Below are 15,557 nucleotides of genomic sequence, written 5' to 3'. Positions count from 1 at the left end.
ATTAATTTAAGTTTTGTCTCTTATTTCTTAACGTTTCCTCTTACAAATAAAATCTGAATGTATAAAACAGTATTATATCAAGATTATAATAGACTAGTTTTAAAAGTTTGGGTATATTTTGAAATACCAATAGGACCTCGTTAATCCGGACCCCATTAGTCTGGACTTCGTTTAATCCGGACAACTGTTTAAGAATAATCTATATATTAAGAGTTTACTAAAAACACCTTTGGCAAATTTGTCTGTACATTCTACTGGACCATTTTGCTTCATTATAGTTTTAATCTCTCCGGAATTACTTGCCAGTGATTTATGAGGCATTGATAGGTCTCTAAGTTCAGCCAACCCTAAGTAATCATAAAATCAAATAATTAAATGATCACTCCAATAATTGTTGGTGAAGGCTTATCCTAACCCGCAATACATTCTGTACTTAGCAGGTCGCTAAGCGACTAACACTTTCATTAAAATTCTGATATATGCGATTTTCATCCAAGTAATGTCATTGCATGTAGCCATGTTTGATTACTACCTGTCAAGCCAGAGTGTATACACTTCCTCTGATCATGGAAGAATACTATTCCGTGCTAAATCCTCTTTGATTCTCTAACCTTTCCCAGCTTCCAAATATATTCAACAGATGGCAGAGCGTTCCTAATAACTTACATGCTGCTAAGAAAACAAAAGGTGTACTTACGAACAGACCCCATCATGATACACGCTGTAGACATTATCTGGGAACACCTATCAATGGATATAGATAGATATAGATATATATTTATTTAAAGTTAATTACATGTAGGACCAGAGGTCCCTTTGGCTGTAACTAACTGCCACTTTAACTTAAATGTATCACCTAACATACAAAATCTAATGAAAGAATACATAAAAAGCGTAAGATACATTTTCCTACAGAGGATATAAGAATAAGATTAAAAATAATACAGTAATACTTTAACATTTCATAAACATACACTATACTAACAAGGAACAGAAGACGAAACAGAAACCTAAGAATTTTAAAGCCGAGGATGAATTAAGAGTAAAACTGAGCATCTAAAATGTATCTAGGGGATTATGATATTTCGTACTATTTAATTAATTTGGTGAAAATTCATTTACATGGCTTAATAAGTGGAAAGGTAGCGGTATTTAAGATATTTTTTTCTGAGTTCCAACACTACTTTGCTGAATTTCATATAGTTTAAGATCGTTGTATAATTGAGAGGCAGTGACAATGAACGACTTACTGCACTTTACCGTACGATGCTGTGGAACCTGAAGGGTGTTAGCTGTAAACCTATTGTCCCGGTCGTGCACTTGACTCATCTGGACAAAGGACTTGGTCAAATATGAGGGAGCATTAGATTTTAAAATTCTCAGAAGTAAACAAGCAGCTGAGTATGATCGTCTATCCCTGAGTTTCAACCACTCTGCGGCTTTGTAGTAAGATGTTATGTGACAGTCTTTACGAATATTGAAGACGAATCGAACACAGGCATTCTGAATACGTTGGAGTTTGCTATTATATTTCTCAGAGATATCGCTGTAAATTACAGCGCCGTAATCTAAAATAGGAAATACCATAGTTTGGATCAGCATCTTTCTCACCGAGAAAGGAAGATACGGCAAGTTTCGTCGAAACTGATGCAATATGCCAGACACTTTCTTGACCAAGTGCTTGGCATGAAAGGTCCAGGACAGAGTGTTATCCATTAGAATACCTAAATTCTTAACACATTCCTGATACTTGACTACAGAACCGTTTACAATTACTGGAGGAATGTCCCTGTTGAAAAGATTTGATAAGTTTCTTCGATATCCTAGAAAAATAGCTGAAGTTTTGTTTTCATTTAATAGTAAATTATGACTTAGTGTATATTGATGTAGTCTTTCTATATCTAGATTTATTTTACTAATACTTTCGACAACACGATTCACAGGAAAATGGTAATAGATCTGTAAATCATCGGCATACATATGATGTCTCGTGTAGCGTAAAACTCCAGGCAGATCATTTATATACAGCGAAAACAAAACGGGACCCAACACGGAACCCTGAGGGATGCCAGAATGCACACCAGACCACTTAGAAAAATTTTGTTTGTCAAATACTACACGCTGAGATCTCCCTTTCAAGAACGATTCAAACCAAGAGAGAGCTGATAGAGATATGCCCATTGTACGTAATTTAGTCAGAAGGAGGTCATGATGAACTCTATCAAATGCCTTGCTTAAATCGAATAATACTAGAAGCGTTAGTTCCTTTCTGTCCATTGCAAACTTGATATCATCAGTGACTTTGAGAAGTGCCGTCGTAGTGCTATGGCCTGTTCGAAAACCAGACTGAAATGTGTTAAGTATAGAATGAGTATTTAAATACGAAGTGAGTTGTTGGTAAACAATCCTTTCTAATCCTTTACCTAATATTGACAAAATACTGATTGGCCTGAAATCATCAAATTTTTGAGGAGAAGGAACTTTAGGAACAGGTCTTATATTGGCCATTTTCCATACAGCTGGAAATACTCCTGATTGTAAACAGAAATTATACGGGTGAGCTATAACCGGAGTGATTATATCCAAACCCAAGTCCGGAATGAGAAAGGAGGAGGGTTTGCTGGTCTGGCACCCAGCTGTAAAATTGCCAACGCCGAGTGTTGGGCGGCGGGAAATAACCTGACTCCCTAAGGGGGCCAACGGCTTCGGGCGAATGAGCCCCTTTGGGTGGGGTGATGGTCCCCACAGTGGAGGAAATGCCACTGGAATCCATTATGCAGCGTCTGTTCTCCAGGTTAGGGGCGGCTGCACAAGGCGTCTGTACTCCAGAGGAGCGGCCTCATTATCACCTCACTGGATCACATCCAGAGTTGTAATTCGGGACCTAGTCCCACACAGGTGACACCTTGACAGTCAACCATGGAAGGTCTTTTAAGGAATACTCCACCGGCTGAACCAAGAGTTCAGAGAAGGCAGCATTCGGATACGGTGGGCCGCCACCTGAAAGATACCGTGAAGTCGGAGGCACGGAAATACCCCAGTACTACATACACGAATGAGACAAAATCAAGAATCAAACCAAAGCAGATAACATACTTCTCTACACACAACATAAACTCACTCATGCAAACCGGTAAACTAAAAGTGATCACCGACATAATGGACCAACACAAAATTCTTATCATGGGATTACAGGAAATTAGAAACACTGACCAGGATGCCTTGGAATCTCAAGGGTACAGACTTTATAAAGGTATACCCGGGAAGAGAGTGATGAAGAATGTCCCACAATTTGGAACAGGATTTTTGGTCAGCCTTAAAATAATAAACTCAGTTCAAGAATTCAGATCACAGTCTCCACGACTCTCAACACTCACCTTAAAGGCATCTAATAAAATCTATACTATAATAAATGCCCATGCTCCCACTAATGATAAAAACAACTCCTCAAAAGACCAGGAGGAAACAGGAGAATTTTGGGACCTATTGGACCAGACCATAGATAACATCCCCAAACACCATATAAAATTATTAATAGGCGACTTCAACGCTCACCTAGGCAGAGAAAGAAAATACCGTGACATCATAGGAAAATGGCCAGCACACAAGAAAACAAATAAAAATGGAGAGAGACTAGTTGACCTGTGTAGAAACCATAATTTAATCTCAAAATCTACATGTTTTAAGAGTAAACCTCAAAAACTCAAAACATGGAAACACCGTGACTACACTAAAGGAGAATGGCAACTGGACCACGTCTGCATGGACAAATACCACCACAAAGAGATCTATAACGTCAAAGTCCTCCGAGGAATAGACACAGGTTCAGATCACTACGTAGTTAAAATTAAAATTAAACTCACTCCCCAGAGGAGACAACAAAAGCAAGCCCTTAAAACTAAAAGAAAAATAGATCCTACCCAGCTAATCAACAACAAAAATTACCAGAAAGCAACTGAAAAAATAAAAATCACAGACAAACTTGAAGACTTAGTACACAACCTTAAACAAATTGCAGAAGACCTAGCTCCAATTAAACCACGTAAAAAACACCAATGGTGGAACAGTGAATGTGATGAAACAGTGGAGAAAAGACATCAGGCATGGCTATTACATCAGTCCCAAAAGACAGAAATATCCTATCAAAAGCTAGTAAAACAGAGAAAAGAAACTACCCAAGTCTTAAGAAGAATAAAAAGACAACATCATAAGGACACCCTGCAGTTAATTGAAGAACAGTTCAGTAAAACTAAATCAAGGGACTACTACAAAACCTTCAGAAAGCAGCTCCAAAAATATGAACCCCCGACCCTACTGATGAAGGATGAAGATGGTAAGCTGGCCCATAACAATAAAGACAATGCAGAAATTCTGGCTAAACATTTCAACAAGCTTTTAAATTGTGAGGAACCTACAGAACTCCTTCATTTGGACACCAACACCCCGATAAAAACATCACCAGAAAACATCAATCCCCCCACAATAAAGGAAGTCTACCAAGCTCTGAATAAATTAAAAAACTACGCCAGGAGAAGATCAGACCTTTGCGGAAATCTGGAAATATGCAGGAACCTCAGCAAAAGTTGCCCTCCATCAACAACTTGTCTCTATCTGGATTAAAGAAGAACTACCAGAACACTGGACAACAGCCCTCATTCATCCTCTGCACAAAAAAGGGGACAAAACCGACCCTAATAACTACAGGGGAATCTCTCTCCTAGACATAACATACAAAATATTTTCAATAATCATCCTTAATAGAATAAGTTTACAACTTGAGAAATAACTAGGAGAATATCAAGGAGGTTTCAGACCCCGGAGGAGCTGTCCTGATCAGATCATGAGTCTTAAGTTGATAATGGACTATAACAGGAGAAGAAACAGAGATATGGTGATAACATTTGTAGATTTCAAGAAAGCTTATGATTGCATCCATAGAGATCTCTGTTTAAAATTTTAAGACACCTTGGACTACACCCCAAAGTAATAAACATGATAAAATTGACTCTCACCAATACCAAGTCAAAAGTGAAGTTTAGGGGTGAAACATCAGAGACATTTGAAATTAAAACTGGACTACGGCAGGGAGATGGGCTCTCACCACTATTATTTAACTGTGCTCTAGAAATGGTAATGAGGGAATGGTTTAGAAAATGTCCCCCCAAAATAAAGATTGGCCGAAAAATCAAAACAAATTGCCTGGGTTTTGCTGACGATTTAGCATTACTAGCAGTGGACATAAAAGAAGCAAAAACCCAGATATCAGAACTTCAAAACATTGCAAATAAAATTGGCCTCAAAATATCATTTGAAAAAACAGAAATTATGCCCCAAAAACCAACACAGCTAAAAGAAGTCACCATAAATAGTAATAAAATCAAAATAGTAACTCAGTTTAAATATCTTGGAGAAGTAATAACACATAACTTAAATGAAAAAATCTCAATCCAAGTAAGAACAAATAGATTAGCTAAAGCACAAAAATTAACATGGGATATCTACAAAAAGAAATGTCTATCAATAAATACAAAAATAAAACACTACAACACAGTTATAAAACCGGAAGCTAAATATGCAGCAGAAACACTCTTTTACCTGAATAAACAATCAAAGACTGACAGACTTCAGAAAATTGAAAGGAGGATTGGAAGAACCTGTATCAACAAAAAATATCAGAAAGATGGACAGTGGCGGTTAATACCTAACAAAGTCGTGTACAAAGAGCTAGAACCCATTACAGATACTATGCGTAAGAGGAGACTGGGATTCTTTGGACATATCATGAGGATGCAGGACTCGAGACTTCTGAAACAACTAGTACAACACAATCTCGTCTCAAAAAATACCACAACAGGATGTAAATGGATCAGAGAAGTAAGAGAGGATCTGAAGGAAATAGGCCTTACAACAGAAGACACCAAAAATAAGATAAAATTGAATACAAAACTCAAGAATACAAACCTCCGCTTTACCCTTACACAAAACAAACCAACAACACGCACATTTTCAACTGAGGAAAGGGCACGAAGATCGGAGCGTCTGAAGAAGTACTGGGAGGACCACAAAGCCCGAACAATCCCTTCAAAGAGACCTGAACGACGGACTGACTAAAGTGATCCTATGTGGTCATAAAAGAAGAAGAAGAAGAAGAAGAAGAAGAAGAAGAAGAAGTTCATGCTCTTAATAAGTCATGTTAAAATCTTCAGTGTTCACTGTTATCCATTTGTTATTGATTTTTCATTAGTGAAAAGTTTGCTAATTGGACTAGACAGTATCTGATTATTAATCGATGTTTCATGATTTGGTATGTTGCCAATAAGGATTACCATAATTACATATTCCACACCCTTTGTTTTGAATTGCATAATGCAGATTTTGTAGCATCGCACTGTAGGCGTCTTTGTTTTTTGTGCATTCCAAGGCAAGAACAAAATGCCTTGCAAGCACTCCAAGGATTGTTGCTTTGATTCAGGAGTGATGTGGGGTAACTAGCTACGCTAGAAAGAGTCAAGGCCATGTTTCTTAAAATTATCTGCCTGGCAAAAAACGCTGTTTCAAGACTAACCTATGAGGTCACTAGACAACTGTTCTATATAGAACTGCGATTGAAAATACATTGCCTTCTACGAACACAATACCAAGCTTTACATCAAGAACTGCAGGATAGAAATGTGAATATATTGTGCCCTAAAAGGAATTAGGAAGATAGGTAAGCATGAAATCTCAGGTCGATACGGGTCATTATGGGATAATGAGTGCATAGGATGGCTAGATATACAAAGAGACGGTTATAGTTTATATGAGAAAGGAAAAGAACAACATCGAAGAATATAAATATGTAATGAAAGACAAAAAGTTTGAACAAAAATGACATTGCATCACAAATCCAATATTGTACAAACTTACGTTATCTGTGATATGGCATAAATATTGTTGATTAATAAATGTTACCTTGCCTTTATCTTTCAGATGAATAATAAAACATAAACTTTACATTTAACTGTGGCTTCACTTCCTGTTTATTATGTTTCAATTTATTAAGTCCTTCTTCGTTGTAAGATCACTCACAGTCATTTAAATGTCCTTCATCATTTGATTCAAATACCTTTAAACCATATAATTATTACTCCATAGTCACCTTACGAAAACAGGTCAAACATGATTAAATTACAGATATCACACTCCTTCATGTAATTCTTTTTCACAGAGCTCTTTACCCCCTCGGAATTAAACCTAGCAAGGAATTCCCTCTTGAAATCCATCCAGTATAAGTTTAAGCCCTTCAAGTTACTCCACCAAGTAGCGACTTGCCCCTTTAACCGTGGTGTGATGAGTTGAACGAAGATGTCCTCCGGTAGATCAGTCCTTTCTAGTAGACTGATCGATCACTCGATGAAGCTAGTCGGGTTCTCTTCCAATCGCCCACGGAATTCCAGAAGGCTCTGTATAATCAGCTTCAGGTCTAGGTGTCCTGTATTGACTTCAGATCCGGCGTGCTGGAAATCCTAGACACACTGACTTGTTTCAGTGAGTATTTCAGGCCAGGCGTGGGGTAGGCGTCACTAGCGGTCTTCTCGTTCAACTTGCAGAAGTCGACACAGCGTTGATACTCCCCATTCTTCTTTTTCGCTAGGACGATAGGCGAAGCCCAGTAGGATGTGGAGGGTTCGATGATACCTTGCCCTTCAATCTCTTGAATCTTCTGAATGACAAATTTGCGCTTATCGGGGTTGATTGTATATGGACATTGCTTGATGGGTGAAGAAGTGCTGCATTCATTAGTGTGCGTTGCGGCGTAGTCCATCCTGTTTTATTGGTAATGACTTTCGGAAAGTCCCTTAAGACATGTCTCAGCTCCTCTTATTCGCTTGTTTGAAGATGCGTTGACTGGATATATCTGATGTCTACGTCGACTTCCGCATCCTTCCGACTCTGGAGATTTCCATCGTGTCAAGTGACCCTCAGACGTCTGCCTTTTCCCAAAAAGCCTTCATGAGCCGCATAGTGTAGGATCACCTTGTATTCTACCAGAAAGTCATGGTGAAATATGATGTCAGGTATTAAGTTCTGAATCACTGCAACGTTAATTACAATAGGCAGGTCCATGCATTTAGCGGTTAAGTTAGTCTGTCCTTAGATGGAATAGGTTACCCCGTTTGCTACTGTCACTACCCTTCTGAGATGGTGAGACTTCATAGGCGGTATTAATCTGGCAACAGTCCCATTTACAAGTGAATGGCTTGCTTGGCTGTCGAGTATGGGTGAAAAATTCTCGTTGCCTATCCTCAAGATGATAGCTGGGCGAGGTTGGCCTGTTCTGTTCACAATCTGACCATTCCCTCTCCTACTTGACCAGGGTTGCTTCTCTGTTGGGTCTTGAGGCGTATTCCTCTTCTCGATCCCATCCCCCCCTCAATCCAGAATGGGCAGGACCTAAGTTTTCCAACGCCAAGGTTGGGCATTTGTTCTTCAGGTATCCCGTTCTTCCACACTGGTAGCATTTCCTATACAAGTTAGTCTCTTCTGTGGCTTTTCTCTTGTGTTCTTCTTCCAACTGGGCAATGATTTTGCGCAGATCATCAAAGGATCTCGATTGCGATACTTTCACTAGGGGTCTCGTCTTATCTTGGAGTAGTTCTACGATGTCTGGTAAGATCTTGTTCTCGCTTCCTTGCGGGTGCAGTCGCTTGAAGAGCTGGTTCTTCTGGAGGACGAACGCGCTGGCTCTCATGCTGGTGGGTTGTGCATCAGTCAGTAGCTTCCTTTTCACAGAGCTCTTCACCCTTTCGGAATTAAACCTAGCAAGGAAATCCCTCTTGAAATCCGTCCAGTATAAGTTTAAGCCTTTCAAGTTATTCCACCAAGTAGTGGCTTGCCCCTTTAACCACGGTGTGATGAGTTGAACAAAAATGTCCTCCAGTAGATCATTCCTTTCTAATAGACTGACCAATCCCTTGATGAAGGGTTCTCTTCCAATCACCCATGGAATCCCAGAAGAATCTGTATAATCCCCTTCAGGTCTAGGTGTCCTGTATTGCCTTTTAGGTTTGAGGGGGATGAAGGCATGGCGATAGCTCCTGTTCGAGTTGATCTATCTTCTACCGTGTGAAGGATGCTTTCTCTCATATTCTGCACATCTCCCTTGATGGTCGAAATTCTCCCCTTCAACTTGTTGTTTTATGTTGGAAACCTGGGTTTCCACCTCCTCCTTAAAGTTCGAGATGTCCCTTCCAGCTGGTTTACCCTACTATTGATCTGCTCCACCTGTCCTAGTTTTGACCTGATGTCTGATATCTGCTGTGTTCATTCATTAATAATATTGATTAATAATTGATTAATTGATCGATTAATAATTGATTAATGATGTAATAATTGGGGAATTCATCAGTGAAATTTTATCATCTACGGTTGAAATTTTCGATTCTAGGCCCTGTTCTACTTTGTAAACCTGTGTGTACACTTGAGATATTTGTCTGGTTAGAACTGTATTAGCTTGAGAAATTTGGTCTGAAATTTTGTCATTCTGTTCCGTTAAGGTGGAATTAACTCGTGAATCAACATCTGTAATTTTGTCATTGAGTGCCTGCATCATGCTCATTAAGTTGGAATACATTTTAGTAATATTTACCTCCTCTTCCGATGAAGAGTCTGGTGTTTCGTCCACCTTGATAAAAAACTTTTTGGGATCTTCGCCTCTTTTGATGAGATTTTCTCGTAATCGTGTCTTCTCTTTGCGAGTTTGTCTTTAAGTTATTGTACAGACATATCTTCCAGTATCACTTGCATTTTTTTCTGATTCGTCGCAGTGACGGTCGCCAATGTTGTTATCACAAAGACGCACACACTAAATGCTGTCAGTTGTGTACACTTTTTTTATTTACAAGTTATATATACATATTATAAACTCACGCACTAATAAACTGCCATCTTGAACAAAACGCCGCCGCCGCCACGAAAAGGACTGCTCCATTAGCATGTCAACAGAATCACAACATGAGTTCACGACTTTCACTAGCAACTCTCGTTAACAACTCCACTCAACTCCCAAGACTGCCTCTTTGTGTACGTTGCCTGGCCAGGCTTCTAGGAGAATGTGTCGCAACACGTTTTCTCGTAATTTTGAGAGTCTCCAATAGCCTATTTACAAATGGATCGAATGTTCGGTAGTGACAGAGTGCATTTTCTGGAATATTACAGTGTGTTGCACAACATTGCATTGGATTTATACATGATATATACGAGTAATAATAAATTATATACTATTAATTACGTGTTCTTACATTAATTAAACTCATATTAAATACATACAGCAGATGTTTCATGACATAAAACCTCACATACACACACAAATAATAAGACCACAATTTATACCAAGTAAAGTCCATACATAACTACATAAATAATAATAGATGTAAACAACTTCATAGCCACACCTCACAAGTCATAATAATACCGTATTTACGTGAATAATCCCCGCACCCTACTTTTAGGAAGTCTCGGTTTGAAAAATGAAATTAACTGAAATTCCTTCCATCGAAAGGTAACGTAGGCATAAACAACCATTTCATATCACTCCGCAAGGTCCACGTGGTCTTTACGCAAATATGAATGTGTAAATTTACGGATATAGTGGCTTTGCTTGAACATATTTGAGGTTCTGTTTCTCCGCACACTGCCTGTTACATGATATTGTGGCATTCCTTAAAACGCTGAATACAAAAGAATTACGATTTCACTCAAACTTAGCAGCTATGAAACACACTGTGTAGACACCGAAGTGAAAGTGCGGCAAGTTACCCCTGCACGTTCCTGAAGACGCATTCTATCGTGACACAGAGAAATTTTGAATTTAAATTACTTTGTAAAATACTATTTTTTTTTAATGTAAAGGCAGTTTTAAATTAAAATTCTGAATTGTTTTCCATTTAAATGTGATAAATGCAGACAGTTTTCTGCCATCTTCGGTTACACAAAGCATAACTGTACACCCTACATCGAAAACTGGGTGAGCAGGAGTGTGTTGCCAATCTTGATGTAAATAAAACCCGCACCCCAATTTCGTGCCTCAATTTTTTTTTAAAAATATGCGGGGATTGTTCGTGGAACTACGGTAATCATAATAGTCATCGAGCTCGATGTTTCCATTATTTACCCATGGGTTAGAGAATTGTTTCCAAGTTATACTAGTCCATTACACTTGCATCACTCCATTGTGTTTCCTTCAGCCTTTTTATTTAGTCCTTGTGCAATATGTTCCTTGAAACAATCCCTCACAGTTTTTTCTTTCTACTTGTCTAGATCCCATCTCCTTGCATTCCTTCCTTTCTTCAATTTCAGATGACATTTCATGACCAGCAAGTTGTGGTCAGAGTCCACGTATGCTCCTGGAAAAGTTATGCAATCCAACACCTGGTTTCTGAATCTCTGCCTAATCATAATGAACTCTATTTGATACCTTCCAGTGTCTCCAGGTCTCATCCAAATATTGCACATCAAACAGTCAACACGGCCTTTTACCATAACCTAAAGAGTAACTATAAAGGAAGATACTCAATACAAAATACAAACAACAAATATCCGAAGACTGGTATATACTGTACATAGACTTTTTATTCAAGCCCAAGTGTTCTTTAAAAAGGTGCCTCACCATAAACGTTTTAAGATATTTTTCAAATATGTTTATTAGTAAATAAGTTTTTAACATCATTGTAGATGTGAATTTTAATTTGAGTATCCTTCTTACAAATGCCTGAAGACTGTTACATACATTGACTTTTTATTTATGCTACCTAGTGTTAAGTGTATCACCATAGACACTTTTCATATTTTAAATATGTATATTAGTAAATAAGTTTTTTAAACACAATTGTAAGACGCGACACCTTACCCTTCCAACCCCCCCCCCCCTTTCCCTTTCATTTAGAGCACCTAGAGCAATAGTTTTTAGGATCTCATGGGACATAGTTTTAAGGTTTAATGTGCTTACTTTCCAAATGTTTTCATCTAAGATATTTATATACAGCTGAAGATGACCACTAAGTGGTCGAAACATGTTCTGTGTGTGCTAATGTATTTTTAATTTTGCCAAATGCAAACAAAGTATCGATTAGGTGGTTTTTAAAATTAATTTGTCGATTGCACTCATCGATACGGACATGAAGGGGACAGCTTGCAATAAGGAGGGTAGAGTGAAGGATGTGCGTAAAGTAAGAAAGTGTTATGCATAATACAAAACATAGAACTCAGTTTGGAGTTTTGTTAGTATTAAGAAGTAAAATAAGAAAATTGGACCAAATTTTTGGTTTTTTGGAGATGTCATTTAAATTTAGGCCCGCATTAAAATATTGGTCCAAGTGTCGTTCTGATTGTTACTGTCATATTTGCAGAGAAACTCTATGTGGTTCGACCTTTGTATAACATTTCATTTATGACAAGACTTTTTATTTATTTGAGAATCTTACAGTTCTAAGTTGAACTCAGTACTTTCAAAGATCTAACTTCCACAAATCTACTACGCTGGCGTAGCAGGGGGAGAGGTGATACTGCCACGTGACGCGACCCAGGTGGCGGACAGGAGGGTCCTAACCGGCTTGCCGGTGGACTTCAGGGAAATAAAATACCTCTCATGGACCAAACACACACCCCCTGTGGGTGGAGGTCGTAGGTGAAGAATACACCCACGGTATCCCTGGCCTGCTGTAAGAGGCAACTAAAAGGGGCCCCAGGGGCTTTCAACTTGGGAGCGTGCTTTGGCGAACATGGGGTCCTTAGCTGAGTCGGGGCATAGCTTCCACTTACTTATACCAGGCTCCTCACTTTCATCTATCCTGTCCGACCTCCCTTGGTCAACTCTTGTTCTTTTCCGACCCCGACACTATTAGGTTTCCGAGGGCTAGGGAGTCTTTCATTTTCCGCCCTTCGTGGCTCTTGCCTTTCTTCATCCGTTACTAAATTTTTCGAAGTGACGGCTCCCTTCTTTTTACTTTTTCCTCTCTGTCTACCCCCTGTGGGTGGGGGAAACAGATGAAGAATACACCCACGATATCCCCTGCCTGTCGTAAGAGGTGACTAAAAGGGGCGACCAAGGGATGATCGAATTAGAACCATGAGACTACTTGTAATTACTATCACCACGCTGGGAACACAATGGGTTGCTTTTACTTGCACGTAATACCACTATGTTAGGTATAAAATAGGTTTGTGATTAGTAGCAACAGAGTGCGCTTCCGGCTCTTTCAGTACCTGTGATTAGTACCACTATATGAGCGACACCATGGGTGGGCAACACCATGGTTCTGGCTTGCCTATGATTAGTATCCACTCCATGAGGAACACCACAGGATAGTACGAGTGGTTAGTACACTTTTGTGATGAACACCATAGATTTGTGTTGCCTGTAAATGGCGCCGCAATATGTGAAACACCATAGGTCTGTATTACACGTGCGAATTTCATTACCTGTGAGTAGTACCATAATATGTGGAATACCGTGAGTCTACGCTACTTTTGATTAGTACCGCAACATGATAGATACCATGCTTCTACTTTCCTAGCGATAAGTACCATTATGAAGGGCAGATGACTTGGATTTTGGACCGCTTTAGACTGCAAGCATCATCGATTCCGTAATATGCTACAGAAGTAGTCCCTTGGTCAGTAATACTCTTGTTTTACGTCAGTTTCAGTGAATGTGAGGCATTGTAGGTCGGCTCCACTGATTGTTTTAAATTTATTTCCATCCATTCATTCTTCGTCCTCACGTTCTGAATTCTGATCAGTGGAGGATTTTGGACTTTTAATTTTTAATTACATTTTGTCTTGTATCGTACCATTAGGGGCTGATGGCCTAGATTTTAAGCCCCTTTAAACACCAAGCATCATCATCATCATCATCATCATCATCATCATCATCAAGTTCTAACTTGAGTAAAAAGAATTATATTGTGTGAAGTGTCGTTCTAATCGTGACTTCAAGATTGTGAAATTGTATTTATTTGAAGTTGGAGAATAACTCTAGATACCTTTAGGGGCATCATAAGTCCCATATTAAGAGTGTTTATATGTGCATTGATTTAATGATGATATGTACAGTATATTTGCAATTGCCTGTTCTCATATTTAGCTGAAGATGATGCTCACCAGCATCAAAACTAGTTCCAAGTAAATGTTATAATTTATTTAGTTTAATATTAGTATTGAAAAGGTGAATTTTTAATTGTACTTATCTATTATTCTCGGTTCGATACAGACTTAAAAATGAAATTCTTAAATTTAAATCATCTAGACTGCTGCCCTTGCAACTTCCAAAAGGTTACTACTCCCCTTTCGATGAACCAGTCATTAGTCTGGTCTCTCAACAGATACCCATCTGGTACGGTTGCACCTGCGGGTCCGCTATCTGCTTCATTGAGACGCGCGAGCCTCCCCACTGCGGCAAGGTCACATGAATGGAATAATATCAATAAGTTAATTTATTGAATTTACCACCTAATCAATACAAAATGTCATACTTTAGTTGGTTTACTTTGGCATATTAATTAAAATGGTACATGTTTCGCCTTGAATTCAGGCATCATCAGCCATTATCTTAACTTAAAAATAGAAACAGGCATCTGATTTATATATACATGAAATAAAATTTAAAAACCTTGGAGAGATTAAAATTACAATTAACATATAGTAAAAGAATTAAAGTTAAGTTGGTTATAAAGATATTACAATGAGTCAGTAAAATTAGAATTGGTAAAAGTAATGGTGATATGACATTAGAAGGTTTCTATTATAATTAAAAAGAAAGAACAGAGCAACAGTTTGTCATAAACGAGTGATAGGATTGCTAAAAATTATGTTGGCCGACCAGCGGTTACAACGAAAATGACAACAGTGGTCATATTTAATAAAAATGTAGCTTAAAATAATAGTGAAATACGGTCTTATGACCGTCAATACTTGTTGACTAGAGATAAATTGAAAGTCAATGGCATATGGTGATATGGTTCAGTTTAATAAGAATACGAAGTTGAATAACGATGTTTAAATAGGGCCTTTATGGACCATCTCAATTTGTTGCAAATACTGCAATGTTCTTAAGAATGTGTGGATGATTGACATTCGAGTCAATACAGAGGTGTTACAGTTGAATCTGTAAAAGGAAACAAAAAAATGTGGTGTTAATTGAGTGAAAAATCGTAATTGAGTGTTAAAGTGGAGATTGTGTACACTTACCATTAGACTAAGAGAGGGTAGTTTGTTACGTTATTACGTTATTAACTGAACGTTATTGTCGATTGTCTGCTTCTTACTGCGAGTGTTGTAACAGTATGTTTGAGTTGGAGGTGGAACTGTTTGCGAAGGTGTGACTATGGGCTTGTTTGTAGTGCTTGGAGGGGAGTTGCTATTGGCGGAAGAGAGAGGGTGAAGTGTGCTGCTGCGCGTGTTGTAACGGTGAGATGCCGTTGGAGGGAGCGAAAATACAGTGGGTGTGGCTAAGGGTCTATTGGTAGCATTTGAATTAGAGGTAATTGCGGTGAGGGGAAGGGAGGGGATTGTGTTAGTTG

The 15,557-nt window shown here is 38.6% G+C and overlaps 1 protein-coding gene across 1 annotated transcript in view; it reads left to right on the top strand.

Annotated features, from left to right (window-relative positions):
• Psn (presenilin) overlaps window positions 1-15,557 on the top strand; it is a 179,264-nt gene that overhangs the window by 101,052 nt on the left and 62,655 nt on the right. The gene's annotated exons all lie outside the window — the stretch shown is intronic.

Source organism: Anabrus simplex, chromosome 1 (assembly GCF_040414725.1).
Source record: "Anabrus simplex isolate iqAnaSimp1 chromosome 1, ASM4041472v1, whole genome shotgun sequence".
NCBI lineage: Eukaryota > Metazoa > Arthropoda > Insecta > Orthoptera > Tettigoniidae > Anabrus > Anabrus simplex.
Note: the sequence above shows the minus strand (reverse complement) of the source record. Positions and strands in the feature narration are given on the sequence as shown.